Here is a 17,594-nt window from a genome sequence, read left to right as displayed (position 1 = left end):
TCCAGCCTTTCATTTGAGAGGTTCACCAGAGCCTAGTGGATTGCCTCCCTCTTTACATCCACTGACAGTTACTTTTTCTTCACCCATTTATTTCAAGTTGTGCAGAATGTCTAGTCAGACATCCATTTATTGCAAGACAGGTAAAAGATACCAGAATTACAGACTGACACATAGTGGATTATAATTGAATGAGTCAATGGAGAATCTCACAATTAAATAAGAGAAATACTTAGGAAGAAGCAGAGTTTGACAATAGCCATTTTTGTCAAAGCATCATATTTGAAGCAGTGGAAAAGACAGTGTCCTTGGCACTAGGAAGTTCTGTCCTTTCTGCCAAGAGGGAATTGTAACTTTCCTATCCTACAACTGAAATTCTGCAGTTACCTCCACAGACCCATGCTGCTCTCAGAGCCTGGGCAATTTTCAGAATCATCCATTGGCACAGGATTAGTTCCAGCACAATGTTTTCATTACCAGAATAGCAACATGGACAGCTCCCTGCAAAAATTGGGGTATGATCTATGGCCAAAAGCATATTGCTGGAATTTACCTCAAATCTACCTAGCAGTGCATGGGCTAAGTAACTAACTTTAGGATGGAGAATAGGGGGGACTCCATCCTGGAAAGCCACAAGACGTCTCTCCTGTGACTGCTCTAGCCACTGTGCTGCCTTGGTATATCCTGTTATCTGGAGACAGGGGCTGCAGGAGAAGCCCTGAGGAAGAGGGGGCTGCTGTGGCTACATGCAACCCATCCTTGTATAACAGGGTATCCTCAAGGCCCCGGAAAGACATTTTGCAGTCCTGCAGTTGCTTTCCCTGTCCAGCAGCACTGACTTTCTCCCTACCCAGGGAGGAAGAACAAGCAGTATGTCTCAGATCCTTTGAAGGGGCCTCAGTCTTGCAGAGGTAAGAGGAAAGGCAGGTCTATGGTATCTGCTGAAGTGGACTTCCTCCAGTTGTCCCATATATAAGAATGAAACAGTCAGAACTGCAAATTTCCCTCTATATGATTTTGATTGCATAGCCAAGAGATAGTTGATGGGACTTTCTGAACACATAATATGAGCAAGAAGCAGCTCCAGGTACATGCATGCACACACAGACCATAATGACATCTTTGCCCTCACCATTTTCTGCAAAGAGACAGGAGCATTTGATCACATAGGCCAAATGAAAGTGTGTGACTATAAATGAAGCCAACACCTAGCTTGAGTTTGGAACAAGGTGTTGAGCTTCAGTTAGAAGACCCTGGTCTCTCAGGTCTTACATTAAATGCATATTTTAAAGGAATATTTGCTCTTAGTAGTCAGGCATGTACACATACAGCAACATCAGAACAGATCTGAAGCTTACAAATTAATAACAGGCTTAAAACCCTGCAGTTTTTCCTGATGGAAGCCTAGCATTCTGTAATGGGTTGAACTGCTGTTAGGGGAAAATATCTACTGTTTTATAGTAATTTGAGTTTCAACGAAGGGTATTTTTCACTCTTGTCTCTTTAACAGTCTCTATACAAAGTGCCACAGCTTGTCTTAAACCTGCTATTTACCAAAGTGAAAAGATTTCCAGGTACGAGGAAAATGCAATATTATCTGTTATAGATAAAAAAACAATAATGCTTGTGATAGGATATGATTTTTTATTTTTCACATATTTAAATCTATATATTGTCTAGTATTGTTTCACCATTGTCTTATCATCAAGATTAACATTAAATCAAACAATGAATTATTCATGAGGTGTGAATAAATGGAATTAGCCTTTCTAGCGTTCACTCTGTAAATCGCATCTTCTGGATAAATGCTTTTTTTTCCTCTCTTTTTTTTTTTTATGTCTGAACACTAGAAATAATGACCTGGCTTGCAGCCTTGCTAGATTAGCTCTTGTTAGGGTGATATTTTTAGATGAACATAGGTCTCATCAACCAAGAGATGTCAGGTCTGCTATCATTCCTGTCAGCTTCCTAACTTCCAACAGTTTCCCCCTCCATGCCTAAACTCTACCTTCACCCCTAGTAGCCATGGTACCTGGAGCTCAGATGATTTGTTGAGCTTGACTCATTATCTACTGTGTTGTAACAGCAGTTAGAAACTGAATGACATTCAATTAAAATGATATTAGCAGCTCAGGAGTGATTTTGTTTAATTTACTCCTACTCAGATGTAAAAACATTAGTGACTTTTTTAATTGGACCTCATAATGTCTAACTCCTACTCAAATGCAATGAAATTAAAGACTTTGGTGGCTAAATACCGCTTAATTTACTCCTACCCATCTATAATGACATTAAAGATGCTTTAGGGTAGATATTGTTTCCAATCATTTATATTCAAAAGAAATCTGAGCTTATAGGTACTAATATTGAGCACATAATAAAATCATACAAGAAATGTATCTATACGGTAGGGGATAGTTGGTTACAAGTAATATTAAAAAGTAATCATTCATTTTTAATGCAAGGATATTAAAAAGTAATGTTAAACACAAAAATTTGTGAAGTTTTCTGTTCTTCACAGCCTCTTCAAGGACGCAATCCCAATCCTTTCCTTTTTTAATTCAGTGTGTGGTTTTACATGAAACATTTTTATTAAATTGCACATGGTTTTAAAATCTTTCTTAAGCGGTATTTATATGATAAATCCAAGGCTGACTTGTGTCATTACAGGGATAGACAGCAAAGCATACTCTTCAGTAATGGGGTTCACTTTGCTCTGTAACTGTTTGTAACACAGCTTAATGGATTCTTCTAAAGTTCAAACATTTTAGAGGAGTATGTGGTTCTCTGTCACATTTACACTACATCACCTCCCTTTTAAATATGATTTGTCCTATACTGAGTTGATGCTGTTTGCTTCTAATACAAGTACCTGCCCCATGTTTTGTAACATTGATAAGGCTGGACCATCAAATCCTTCATGCCTCTTTTACTAACACAAAAATTCCATTGATTTGACCTTTGGCATACTCCTCTCTTCCCCTTCCCAGCTTTAAAAAGCAAAATCATTATTAAAAATGCCTTCCTTCACTTAGATAGACTTCTAATTATTAAAATGAAAAGCATTTACAAAATTTCACTTACGCTTGTATTATGAAGACAAGCCGTGCAGATGACAGATTTGCTCTTGAGATGGCAGAACGAGATTTCTCCTTTAATCTTGTGCTCTCATCTAGTGTGTGGCTATGGAGATGTACAAATGGAAAGGCCTGTTCCAGGTAACTAGCATGAACCATTGCCAAGGGAGAGAGGAGATATTTCTCTTCCTCCCTCTTGGCAACACACAGCCAGCATCCTCATCCTGCTGACTGGTGGGTGGTTCAATGACTATCTTTCGCCCTGCTTTTCAAGTGATGGTGCCTTATACCAGCTTCTTCCCATTCCAAATGGAATGTGGTCCCTTGAGCTCTTGAACAGCAAAGCCTGTTGGAAACCGTGATCCCTGATTCATTTTCTGATTCTGACGCACGAGCCAATGCGTTACTTCTGGATTTCTCGTGTTGCAAACTAGTTTAAAATAATTTGTTAGTTTATAATAGTTACTTTATAATAATTTTAAGGTTTCATTGTAAAAAACTATTTTAATCCTGGAATACATTTGCATGCAATTTTGTAATTCATTCCACTTAAATCTGGAATTTGGACATGGGAGGATTTAGAATAATTTTTCCCTGGGCACGGGCTTGCAAGGGGTGAAGCAGTGTGGGCTTGAAACACCAAGGAGCTTCAACCCTATTACAGAGTATATAGTTACTAGCAACACTAGTAACTATATAAGCACTTAAAGCTAAGCACCAGCTAACGCAGACCCTTCATGTGTCTTCTGCTCTGACCTGCAGCAGGTCATTTGTCAGGTCACACAATAAAAGGGACCACTCTGCTCAACTGGAGCTGGGAAGTGTATTCCCTCATGTGGTTCCTTTGGATACTGTGCCCAGCTGAACAGTACTCTGGCCTCAGCCATAGCATCATGCTGTGCTGTCTCTCCTGCTCCATAGCCTGAGCTGCAAGATGGGACCGCTCTAGGAATTTATGCACTATGAACTACAGACCTTCAGGTGGTGAGTTTGAGACACAAGTTCATTGTAAGGTCTTGGGCTCATAGTGTGAGATGCAGTGAGACTGGCATAGGTATTTTCCCAGAGCAAGACCAGAGCCTTCAATACTTTACACCCTACATGTTTATGGCACACACATGCAAGTGTGGTGTCACGACTAAACATTTCAGCAAGAGCTGGGAGAAACTCTCCAGGAGCCCTCTGGTGCCCCTCCTCACCTCCCAGCCCAGAAACTGTCAAGCCCCCAAAATGAAACACTGAATTTGTGCCTTGACCTGGCACAGGTGTGAGTATCTGGGGCTGGACAGGGTCTGCCACCATCCAGGGAGCAATGGCTAGTAGGCTGTGTGTGCTACCACGTCCTGTGTTACAGCTGCATATCTGTGTGCATTTGCACATTTATTTCGGGGCCATAGCTACTCCTATTTTACCTTTGCTGACAGGATTATCCAAAACCTGTCTGGGTTGACACGTTGGATGTATATTGTTAGTGTTATGGTGGAAAAAGGGGCACCCTAGATACAACAGAAGCTCTCAGAGTAACAAGGTTATTACTATACATTTGGACATGGCTCAGCTATCAACAGATAATCATTACAATTTTATAAAATTAACCTACTACAGATATTTAGCATATTTACTACAGATATGATTAATGTCATTGTCTCCACTTAAAGTGGTCAACAGGGATCACTGAGCATTTGAATTTCTGTTGTCACTACATCTTTCTCTCACTACTTTTTTCTGGCACCTCCTTCCCTAAAGCAGTCTCTGAATAACGTATTGCCAATGGGTACAACGCAAGGCAGAGGAAGCACAGTTACAATATGGTGAATAAACTGAACATCGATGGATAATGTCTGCAAAAGTGAGCACCAATAAAAAATTATAGAAAAGAAAGTGGATATTAAAAAGTGATTAACTGATCAAATCATGACATTCCAGGATCACCAAAGTCTGAAACATATTCAAAAAATATACAAGGACTTCTAATTGGCTTCCATGTCTCAGACTTTAAAGGAATCATTAACAGAATACAGTTCTAAATACCTTGCACATATAGTGAAAATGACTCAATATAATCAATTCAGGTGTGAAATGACAAATTTCAAGATACATAGCCAAGTACATATTTGTCTGCACAGGAAGCCTCTTGGGGTGCAGCACAGTAAAGCACAAAGACTCAGATTTAATTGTAGGGTTTTGTGTACTCCCCCTGAAGCCAGAAGCATTTTTGAAGTCAAGGATACTATGACCAGGATGAAGTCCTTTAATGGATTGGGACTTAAATGCCTACACTGTGCAGACATGCTTTATGTTAACAAGACATTTTATATTAACAAGGAGCAAGAGGGAACATACATCTTCAGTAGGAAAAAAAAGAAATCTGTACAATTGCCCTTTTCTAAGATGGGCATCTAAGATGGTCAAATTGAAAAGGCCAGTTAACCTTCACCTAGTTCCCCTGCTCCAGTAACATGGACTACAAGCCGATCAATTCCCATGGAGTGCAGCCCTCACCAACCACAGGAAAGGGCAGTCAAGAATGGGCTAAAGAGTATCAACTCCTTGTCACCACACTGCTGATCAGGCAATCCCATTTAATCTTGATAATGTGACTGCAACACATTTACAAGGCACCCTAATTCTCTTTTTGGGTTCTTGACCCAATATATAGAACACTTAAACAGCCTATATCCTCTCCTATCCAACCTCATTTTATAAAGCCATTATTTAATACATGCACTAACAAACCTCATGCTAATGTATTTTCTAGTTTTCTGGACAAAAGAAAGCTTTCTTTGTTTGCTATCTCTAACATCTATTTCTAACGTCTCAACCAAATGAAGTGTTTCTGTTGCAACTAGTTCAGAATTGTTTTGGGAAAGAGGAAGATACTCCGTAATTTCCATGGTGGAAATTTTAATAAACAGCACCCTCAAGAGGATTAGAACTCGCTTCCTTCACTGTTTGGTTAAAAAAAAAAAAAGAGAAAGAAGAAGAAAAAAAAAAGAAAAAAGTCAGTTGCTAGGCTACCACTTTTGAATACAACCAGAATAATTTCCAAGGGTTATTTAAGGTGTTTAACTACAGAACAGATACTGTGCGGGAATCCATTTATGCATTAATACCCCCAGTCACAAGTGCTACTGTGGTGGCCCTGAGGCATCTGCATGGTTTAGTGTGAAGCTGAGGCTCGCCAAGATCAAACAGGCAATCAGTCCCCATTATGAGAGGGGGTGACTTCGGAAAGGGATGAGGAGGCAGGCTGCTTTGGGGATGCCTGTTGGTTTGCACATTTGGGAAAGTCCTTGTGAGAAAAGCTAATGCAAAGAGAGGTCTCATGTTTTGTTCTGAGGGCGATGAGTCCCATGGCCACGCTGGCTTGTGGGCTGAAGGCATGAGAGCACACCTGGACTGTTTCTTTACACTACACCAGGATGAGACCTGGACACATACTGTGGACATTTGGGAAGGAAGCATAGCAGCTATACCCCACACTGGGTAACGGAAGGACTGACTGGAACTAAGGGCACACTGCCAGTGCCCTTCTTCCCCAGGACGGACAGGAGGTCATTAGCTGGGGGCAGCTGCCAGGAAGATTACAGCCTCTGCCCCTGCAAACCTCAGCCTGAGCCAAGTCATCTTCAGAGTCTTGAAGGAGAGCAACTTGTGTGATATGTCTGGATTTAGTAGTGAAGAGATCTTAAAAATCATGTCTCAGAACAGAAATTGGATGTGCTGAGGAGCAACCACAATTTGTGCAGCATCAGAAAAGTCACTCTGGTGCTTCATTCTACCATATGATGGAGTGTATATATTTTCTTTGCAGAAGTAACACCGTCCAGATATCTTCCCTCTTCCACTCATTCTTTCCAACTGAACACATATCAGATCAATACCACTAAAACTGATTTGCTGGCTTCTTAGTGATAACTTCACTGAAAAGGAAGATTTCCAAGAATACCAGAACACTCAATGTTAAATACAGCAGTAATTTACAGAGTGAATAAATTTGATTCCCATTTGGATGTTTCTCTCCAATGTGTTGACAATGGTCAGGTACAGGAAATTAGATCTTTGATATTAGGTTTAAAAAGAATCTTGCAAAAATAAAATAAAACCTTGAGAATGAAAAGTCAATTAAATAATTCAGAATAATTATTTTACACTTAATTTAGTAAACTGATTTTCAAAGGTTATATGTTGGGTTCTCTCTCTGTTGCAAAATTGCACTCAGAGTTTGTTGTACTGGCAAATGCTATTATTTAGCCTTTTTGTTTTAATTATGAGCACTTTCTCTGTGCTTATCAATTTCTAGGAGAATGTTTATGGATTAAAAAGATATCCTTACCATTTAAAAAGTCACTGTGATCTAAGGAAGCCTAAGCAAGGATAGACTTCTGAAGAGTAGCCGGATTCATGCCTAATGTTGTTTCAGAAGAGAGTGAATTCCTAGATGGAGTACCCAGCCAGATACAGATGTGATGGAACTGTCAGAAAGCACATTTAATCCATCTGCCAAAAGGAAGCTGCTTTGTCAAATCAGACCTGACATTTCAGAAATGTTTTCACAGTTACACTTTGGTATGAAGAACTATTTTTAAAAGCATTCTTATTACTTTTTTTAAAAATCTAGATGCTTTTACTAAAGCTAGAAATGAGATGACACATATATGCTGAAGAAAACTTGGGCAGAAATAACTCATATCTGATCATTATTCCCTGGAACAACAATAAACAGCTGCTTATCTGTGATTGTGCTACTTGGCTGTAGCATTAACGTAGATATCAAGACTTTCAAGATTCACATTAACGTAAGCTCCACAAATTATCCACTATACACGCATGAATGGCTCTGGTCCCATTATTCTGAGATAATTCATTTCCTCCCCTTCTCCCAAGTTCTACTGCCCTTTCTTAGCATGTCTGGCCAATTTTCTGACATGAAAGCCTTACTAAAACATACTGCTTGCTTACTTTACTTGCCATGTACAGCAATTTTGGTTAATTATTTTAAAATCCATATATATACATCTCTATATAGGCTCCATATGAATAAGAGAGGCTAATACATAGCAATTACCTCCATCTTCTAATTGCTTTACTAATTTTATTTGAGATTAAAATGGGCAGGAAATTTTTGCATAACTGTTAATTAAGATTTCTTTTTCACCCTTCCAGAGTAGCGTAATATACTGGGGTAGAAATACAGCTTAACCTACATTTCACACTCAGTCATATTCATTTTTGTGCTGTAGTTAACAAAGGTGTTCATGAATCAGCTGAAAATCTCAATTCATAGTTGGATAACACTTTTCTTCAACAACAATCCTCAGCTACAAATGCCAAACAGGAAGAGCACATCTGTGAAAAACAAGCCTCTTAAACTGAACGAATGAATAACAATGATGTGTGGGTTGTGCTTTCTATGCAGCAAACTCTGGGAAGACCTTTCTGTGAACAGCTATCTGATAACAATTGAAGATGCTTTGGTGTTCCTACTCGCCTCCCACGGCCCTTTGTATCAGCAGCTCAGCAGAGAGAGTCTGACAGCAAGATTCCTTTGCCATTTGAAATTTCAGGTACTGTAACTCAGCTCAGTGCTGCACAAAGGGACCTCTACTGAGTGGCTGTGTGTTTGTACAGAAGAGACAGAAATTTCTCAATGGCTGGGTCTTAGTGTGCCACACAAGTTGGTATCTATGAGTTATCCCAACTAAATCGCCCTCTGCTAAGTAACCTTTCATCACCTTGGTCTCCCTGACTCACACACAGCAGCAACCTCATTTCCAATAAACAAACTAAAGCTTACAGCACCTATCTAAAGCCCTACCAATGCTGTACACAAGAATCTATGCTGCATGCAGTTCCTCTCCCAGTGAGTTGCAAGGGCAAGAAGAACAAATCACCTGTGCTTAAAGCACCATTAGGTTCTCAAATACCATGCTGAAAACCATAACGTACAGGTCTATAAAAATGGAAGAGAATAGAACAGAATAAAGTTCATCTTCACCTCCAAAGCTTAGTGTAAGAGGCATTTCCCCGTCATTCTCATAAGCCCACCAGAGAGACATTAGATCTGAATATAAAAATGTAGAAGTATGAACATGAGCAAATCATTATCAACTTGCAAGCTGCAGTCTGCCATAAACAATCCCCCCTCCCTTTTTTGCATCCATAATATTAAGGAATAACTAAAAGTATTTGCAACACTTCATTCACCATACCAGAGATTGCTGCATAGAGAAAGGGCAAGAACATTAGCGCTGGCAAATTCACATTGCTCTTTTTCCTCAAGCCCCACACCAATATTTACATAATCCAGCAGTATAAAAACAAGGAACTGTCAGAGTTCATCCCTGAAAGAAATCCCCTTTGACTGCTAAAAGGCAGACCCCCCTAGCCCTGAAGAGCAGATTGAAGCTGTTCAAAGCTTCTTACATCAAGAAAAGGCCACACATTTTAGATAGATGTAACAAACACTTTTAATTTTGCAGAAAGTTCCCCTCCATCTCAGCAGAGGGAAAGTTCTCAAACACTTCAGTGACATGAGAAACAGGCTCTGATCTGCTCACTTTCCTTCTTGCCAAAACAGGCTACAATTTCCCAAATACATGAGGCCATTTTTTCCCGACCACTTAAAATCCCAGTCACTGGAATCAGAGTCTGACTACAGTTAATTTATTTGGACTCCGACCTCATCGACACGCTAGAGCTCCAGGCTGTAGCATAATCTCAGCATTTTTCTCTCCTGAAAAACAGATGCTACTAGGAGGAAATAACTTTAAGTGCTCTGCAGCAATTGCCACATTCACAAAGACAACTTCTTCTCATCCCTTCCATCAAAAAAATGACCAAAATAGAATCTTCCTATAGACTCCTAGGAGTTCCTATCCATGGTTTTCCATGCCTACACTTGACAGCATTTGTCCAGCTATAATTAAAGATGAAAAGATGAAACAACACTGTTTAAAGTCACCAAATCTCTGATGGGTTTTCTCCTATCCCAAATCTGTGAATGTGAAGGAAAAGAGCTTGCTTTACAGAAAAGATTGGAAATGCATGTTAGATGCAATGTGCTATTATAATGATGAATTGCACTGTCTAAAAGTCAAAGCACGGGTCTCTGGGGTACAACCCACTGTTCTGTTCCCGCTAGCTGTACAAGGGACACTTGCATCCAGTGCTTCCGATTTCCCCACCTGTAAAAATGTGAATAAATAACTGCTTAACACAGATGTTTCAACATCCATTGCCTTAGCATTTGCAAGCTTTTACAGGTCTTAGGCTAGAAAGCACTCACAAAAGCTGAAAGTAATATTAGTTTAGATCATATTTTCTGCATTTTTTGTCCTCTCGTTCTTAATTTTGAAGGACAACTGCAATTGCAGTTCATCCATTTAGGCTTATCCTAAAGTCATTATTTGTTATGATGCTGTTCTGCCTTCAGCTACAAAGAAAATTACTATCCCTACCCCCTCACAGGCAGGATTAACAGCCACAGAAAATGAGTTATGGCTAGTCTAACTGACAGGAGCTCAGAAGCAAATTCATTTTCAGAAGTCCACCTAAGCCCAGCAAAGAATTCTGCACCCTGTGTCTTCCTAATTCTTCCTCACAGCTACGTAAAGAAAGTACACAACGTGTTTTTCTTCATTACCAGTCTGCACACTCAAGACACATGCTGAGACCTATTGGTGCTAAAGGTCGCATGTGAACTAAGTGGTGCAACACTATCTATACAGAGCTTGTGCATTCACACCTAATTATTTTTTTACATAAAGAATATATTAAAAATATTGTCAGCACGGGTGGATCATTTTATTTATAGGTGTAATAATAATTATTCTATTTATGTCTCTGTCCATCTCCAGGTAAGCAGGGTAGAGGGAAAAAGAGGCTAGTGTTCAGTGAGATTGTTTACAAATACATTTGTACCAAATCAGTAGTAACCAGCCTCATAATTTTTTTTTTCAATCCATAGTTTCACCTTTCTTAACAGAATAGGTGCCAGATGGAGCTGCATGGGCATATTTTGGCTGAACTTAGTTTAGAAGATTCATAGATCCTGGCCTGACTGTTTTTAATGCCCTTTATCAGTAGATTGATGGGTATGCTCATCCACGTTGCTCAGAACTGAGCTGTTATCCAGGTAGCATATGACTGCTATCAGCTTTTGCCCACTAGACACTACTGAAGAAATTATCCTTGAATCAGCTGAAGACAAGACATTGTGGGATAAAAGTATAGACTGGATGCTGATATACTACACAGTGCTTATACAGACTAACACCACACAACAATGATCTCCAAGCAGCCTTCCAAAGTGGTAATATTTCAGTTTAGAGATCAGCGTACAGTTTCCAACCAAATACACTTCAAAATCACAAGCCGTGTTAAAAAACACATGGCACCTCTGTTCTGAAAATATTTTGGAGATATCTGTTTTTTGAAGTTGTTGCAGTGTAAAAATTTACTTACCTACCTGCAGCTGCAGTGAAAAAAATGATAGTGTTCTCCATGATTCACAGTAATCAAGAAATGAAAACTAAATACATTAAATTCTCACAAAAAGTGAGAGAAGATATGAGGCAAATAACAGCTGCAGCTTTTCAATATGGGACTGCAGAACACACCGTAAGTGTGCTTCATGTCATATACAATGAGTGACACATACCGCAAGTCATTTGGAAGATTCAGCATGTTACAAATGAAGCACGCGTGTTCTGATCTGTTTTGCATCCAGCTCTGAGTGCAAGAACACACACGGCTGAAGATCCAAGTGTGCATTCCTGATACTACAAACAGCTCCACTGAGATCCATAAAGAATTTCCTATACACATCCAGGCTGTAGGATCAGTGCCTTAGTTGCTTCTTGCCACAAATATCAGGAAAACAATGACACATCTCTCAAAGCTTACCTGGAGAGCATCTCCTTATCTTGCTTCATGAGCTGAAGCCTAAGGATTTAAAGCTTTTTTGTAAAATCTGTAAAGTCTTTATATGTTTAATGAAATACTTACGAGTATGAACGCAAGTCTTACTATCTTCAGTACCTCCTCTACCAAACTGGAGTAGATGCTTTGCTAGATTAGGTCATATGTTACCTCTGCATATTAAAAAAGTAGATGGAAATACTGACTTACATTTATTTTAATACAATTGTGTAATTTGAGGTTTATAGAGCCATGCATAAAGCATTTATTATTCCACCTATAACAAAACTGATCCATTAACTCTGACAATATTTTTGGTACGTATTTTTAGTACATATTTTGTTACAAAAGCATTAAGACACGTTATGAATCATTCTGGCATTACGAGAGTTAATAGAACACTATATATTTTTCAGGATTATTAATATTTAGTGTCGTTCAGTAAATTAAAAAATCAAGTTTAACTAAGGTTAAAAATATCTGATGATACAGTACATAGATGATTGTAAATGTATATTAATGAAGCTTTACACAATTGACTGGATATCTTTTCGTTAATCACTCACAAAACCATGCCAAACATATATCAAAGACTTCAGCTCCTTTTTCATCCAATCTTCCGACATTTCATTATTATGGTTACCTGATTAATGGATGCAATAATATATGTGGCATGATATGATATGTTCACATTAAATTTTAATCAAATATTACTAAATTCAGAAAACATTAAGTAAATCATGACTGATGAGGCAATATTGCTGTACTGTCATATTGATGGTTAGAGAAACTCACTATGGAGAGTTACAGATTAAGGAAGAGAAGTAAATCTTATGAGGAAATAGAAGTATCTCAACTTTAACTAGTTGGTTCTTTTAAAATTGCCTTCCAGCCAAAGGCTGAATATTAGATCCATCAAAAGTATTCAAGTGTCTGTAACTGAAATGAATATTTTGTTTTCTTCTATTGCAAGTTCTTTTAATCCATTCTTTCAAAAGTATGGATTAACATATACTCTGCACAAGGGCCTTTCCCAAAAGATGATGGCCTTTGTATTGAAAAAAAAACATTATTCCTCACTGCAGTTGGGAAAAATTAGCCCAATTTATTTAAAACCTTGCCATGAACTGAGAAGTGGAGTGTCAGGCACATGGAATACACTTGGTCTGTTCACTTCTACCCGAATTACGCTACTGTCGCTTTGCAGAAGATGGACAGGGAGATGGATGCAGGTTAACATTCACAGGCTAGATCTGCAAATGGTTTCATCCTGGAAAACCAGAGAATGTGCCTCTACTGCTGCAGACAGCAGCTTTCTTTTCAGCTTTAAGTCAGTAATGAACCTGTTCATCTGAAAATTTGGAACTCGTATTTGGCAATAATTCTATATTGCATTTTTAACTGGCAGCAAGGAAATAAAACACTGAACCAGCTTTTTACTGCTGTGTTTGAAATTGAGAGCACTAATTGTATTTATCTACTTACACTTCCTGTTCTAGTGAAAAGTCAGATAGGGTTTGCTTATGTTGTCCTATGCCTGCCTTGGACATCCATCTCCTGCTCCCCCCGCCTCCGTAACTGAGGGATTCAACTCACAGTTTCGGGGCATTATTCTTTTTTTATAATGAATAAGTTATTTACCCAGAAAATAAACTCCATCTTATGAGAGTTAGATGACCCTTTAGAAGCTAAATGAAGAACCCTAAATACCAATACTGGAGGGAGTACTAGCTAAAAGACTGCAACAAAACAATTCAAGCAATAACCTGTACTGAAAAAACTTATTCCAAAGAATTTAGAGCTCCTAGAAATAGATATTCTCAGGGGTTAATTCTAAACTTTCAGTGTTATAATCCATGACTATGCTTGCATAGAATTTCAGTCCCATGGTACAGGCTAAACAGCGCTCTCCTTCATTTGTTTGTACCTTAAAAACAGAAATGAAAAGAGTCTTGCCATATGACCATCTTTTTGGCAGACTCTGATGCCAAGATATCAGATGTCACTGGATCTTGTTTTGAGTATGTGAAGTAGTGTACAAGTCCTGCTTAATTGCTTAATAAATTGTATTAAAAAATGTAGTGCATTGCATAGTGCTTGCCATGAGACCTTTACAAACTCTGTTTGCCCCTCCACGTCCTGGTTTCACTTTCAATCCCTTTTCTTGTCTTGAAAGATTATAAGGGGTGTAAGACTGCCTTGTATTATGTGGACATGCTTACCAGCAAGGGAGATCTCAGTACTAGTGCACCCCAAATAAATACTACTCAATTCTGCAGCTTTACTCTGAATATTAAGAGCAATAAATATTTAACGTGTTTAGCTGGAATTTTTGTTAGGACAACTTGTTTTTTGCTAGAAGTCATTCCATATAAAGTATTTTAAGGGAAAGCATACAGATAATAAAGGGAGACAGAAAAGGAAATTAAAATGCTAAAATGGATACAATGAAATTAATGACCAAATGGGATCAACTGGGAAGGAGCTCTGAGTACTGATGCATCTTGATAGCTCAGTTGAGCTACTGATTTCATACTGGTTAGATCTACGGCACAAGGATTTCAGTTAAACACCTTCTTGCCATAAAAGTGGGTTTGGAATTTTTTAAGTGTGACTAGCTCATATAACATAAAGTGAACAGTTATGAGAATAATTAAAGCAAATCACTGTTATCTTCCTCCATACCCAGGTAAGTTTTATACAGTTGCAAGATTAAAAAGCACAAAATTCCTGTGAGTGTAAGACTTAATCAAAATGGAAGAATACATCCAAACCCACAGCTCTCACCTCAGGCAAACTCCCACTGGTGTTGGCACCTCATGCAATGCAGAGAAGAGTGCAGACACTTCAAACAATTTGCCTGGAAAGGTTTGATCCACTCTCACTCGATTAATTGAATGAGTATATTATAAGTCAGTCTTGCAGCTCTTGCTTTTCTCAGGAGTGGAAACATACGAGAAAAAAAGAGGTAACTCGAGGTCCTCAGTAAACTTTCAATCACAGATCGTGATGTTATGGCTCAGGCCTCCAAAAAACTGCTGGCTTCCACTAGAATCCTCTGTTAAAATCAAGGTCCAGCTTTTAAAGATCCAACTTAGCCTTGTAGTCTACAGGGTTGTGTCGAATACCAGACCTCTTGTCAGAAAGTCAACTTGAAATGGGCCTATTTCTTTGCATTTCAGTCTGAGAGAGGGAAGAAAAAACAAACCAGAAAATTTCTGGCTGAGCACTCGGGACAGGCGATGTTCATTGGATTTCAAAAAAGAGGCAGTTTGTATGGGCAAGGAAGGGAATAATTTTCTGTCCAGACAGAGAAACACAGCTGTGGAGTTAGGATAAGAGAGCCAGTTTAGAAAAAGAGCAAGGAATCAGTGCTTGTGATGCAAGGACAGAAACTTCATGTCCTTTAGCAAAGTAAAGCTGCTCAACAAACCTACTTTTGTCCAAGCTTTTTAAATCCCCAGAAACCAAAGCTGAAGTGTCTTTTATTTTTGTGGATAGGGCCAGCTGAGAGAAGCATTATTCAGCTGCCTGTGGCAGCTTTAGGAAGGCAGTAACGGAAGCAACGATGCAGCACTGGCCCTTTCAAAGATGAGCACGAGCAAAGCAGCAGATCTGAGTTGGGGAAATGGGGGCAGACCTGTGGGTTACAGGTGAGAGGGGATTTGTGGCAAGGGTGGGAAAGTGGTGAAAGGGAGGGTGATGGCTTTACAGTAGAGCTGTAGGAGAGAATATGTATTAAGAAATGTTAGGAAGAAACTTGGGGCAATGGAGCATGAGCGAAAAACATGGACATCCTCGCATACCCAAGTTTGGTTCCTCATCACCGCTTTCAAATGGCCAGCAAACCCCCATTTTTGCTGTCAGAAATACATCAGTCCTAGTCAATATAAAGGAAAAAGTCAGTATATCAACTGTTCATCGTTATGCTCTCACAAATTACTGAAAATAGGAAAGCTTCTGCTCAGCTTAATACTGAGAGCTTACGAATACAAAGACAAACAGAGTTTTCCTGGTATCTTGCACCTGGACAAAGTAATGCAAAGGAATACTACTTAGCCTTTCACCATTCCTACCAACTCCTTTACCTAAATTAGTTGTACTGAGCAAAGAAATCACACTATAAATATAATTAGTTACTTGGAACCTGATCTAAAGCCTAATGAAATCAGCAGAAAGCTTACAGAGAGAATGAGCTATAAAGAAAATATTAGTTTGATTGCTGTGGGCAAAACTACTTTCAGATCTAAGCAGAGGATTTAGCTATTTTATTCTGCAAGCAATGAGAAAATATCTTCTTGATTCTAAAACTAAAATAAGAGACCTAATTAATTCTAGAGCACCACAGTCATATACATTACTTCTTAGTATGCAGGAATCCAATAGTTTCTTTTTTAAACAGTAACATTTAAAAACACATTTAATTTAAATGGTTATGGTTCCTCTTTTCAGTAAACACATGTGAAGGCATACATTGTGTTTAAATATAATAAATACAGCTGAAGTCATGCATCTGGGTCAATCCTCCGCATGTAATCAGGATTATGAAAATTTAGTTTTTCTTTTCTTATCTTTCTCAATAAATGGTCTATGTACAGATGACTGGAAATTTATTCAGACATGGTCTTGGTTGTGTTCTTGTTTTTTAACTCACCAGTTCTTTCTTCCCTGCAAATCTGGCTGGTTTCTAATTCTATCAGCTGCTCTGGTAGCTAAGGAAAGTGCCAAACTGTGGTTGCCGATTTCTAAGCTGTGTTGAAGTTCTTTCAGAAACAAAATTCTGAAAGAATTTTGTTGCATACTAATTTTTGCATACTAATTGCAAGTTTTCCACCCATTTTAATGACTTGCTCTTTTGATTTTTGGTTCTGATTGCTGACCACATGTTATTATAAGGGAAAAGATCACAGAGGACCTTGAGAGCCCAAAATCCAAATAGATACAAAAGAAGGGGGAAAGGCGACAGGAAAAGGTTTTCATTTAGTTTACACCTTCTCCAAGATTTCACTGTCCTGAACCTCCCAGCTCTCTGAATGAGGTTCCTTCAGCCCCAGCTGTCAAAGTCCTCCTTCATGCACTGCCTTGCCCAAAGCTCCTCTCAGGCATTCCCCAGAGGCAACCCAAAGAGACAAGGCACATCTAGGGGGAGATCCTGAAATCCGGTTATTCTGAAAAATCTGACAAATGGAAGGAGGCCCTCAGTCCGATGGCTCTGTACATGTGTGGTGGGAAATAAATTTTCAGAGGCATAGGGGAATCCCTTTTGTTTCAAAAGTGCTTCTTCAAAGAAACAGACATCCCCATCTCTCTTTGAGGAAGGCACTGTGTGGGAGGCTCTGTGGGCCCTCCTACAATGCCATGACTGAGAAGCCTGTCTTTAGCTGGAGCTTAACTGAAAATGCACAGTCCAGATAAAATGCAAAGGCACAAAGAGTAAATAAAGAAGTAGTCAATGCTAAGCAAAGTGTGGGCTGAGGAATTCTGCCTCCTAAGGAGGTGACAGTCAAATGAAGCTGGCTCATCATGTGTGTCAAAAGCAGCATCAGACAGGTAAATAGCAATTCTACACTTCCCTCCTACTCTAAAATTCCACTCTTA

The sequence above is a fragment of the Pygoscelis adeliae genome, unplaced genomic scaffold, assembly GCF_000699105.1.
Source record: "Pygoscelis adeliae isolate BGI_AS28 unplaced genomic scaffold, ASM69910v1 Scaffold4, whole genome shotgun sequence".
Classification (NCBI taxonomy): Eukaryota; Metazoa; Chordata; class Aves; order Sphenisciformes; family Spheniscidae; genus Pygoscelis; species Pygoscelis adeliae.
Note: the sequence above shows the minus strand (reverse complement) of the source record.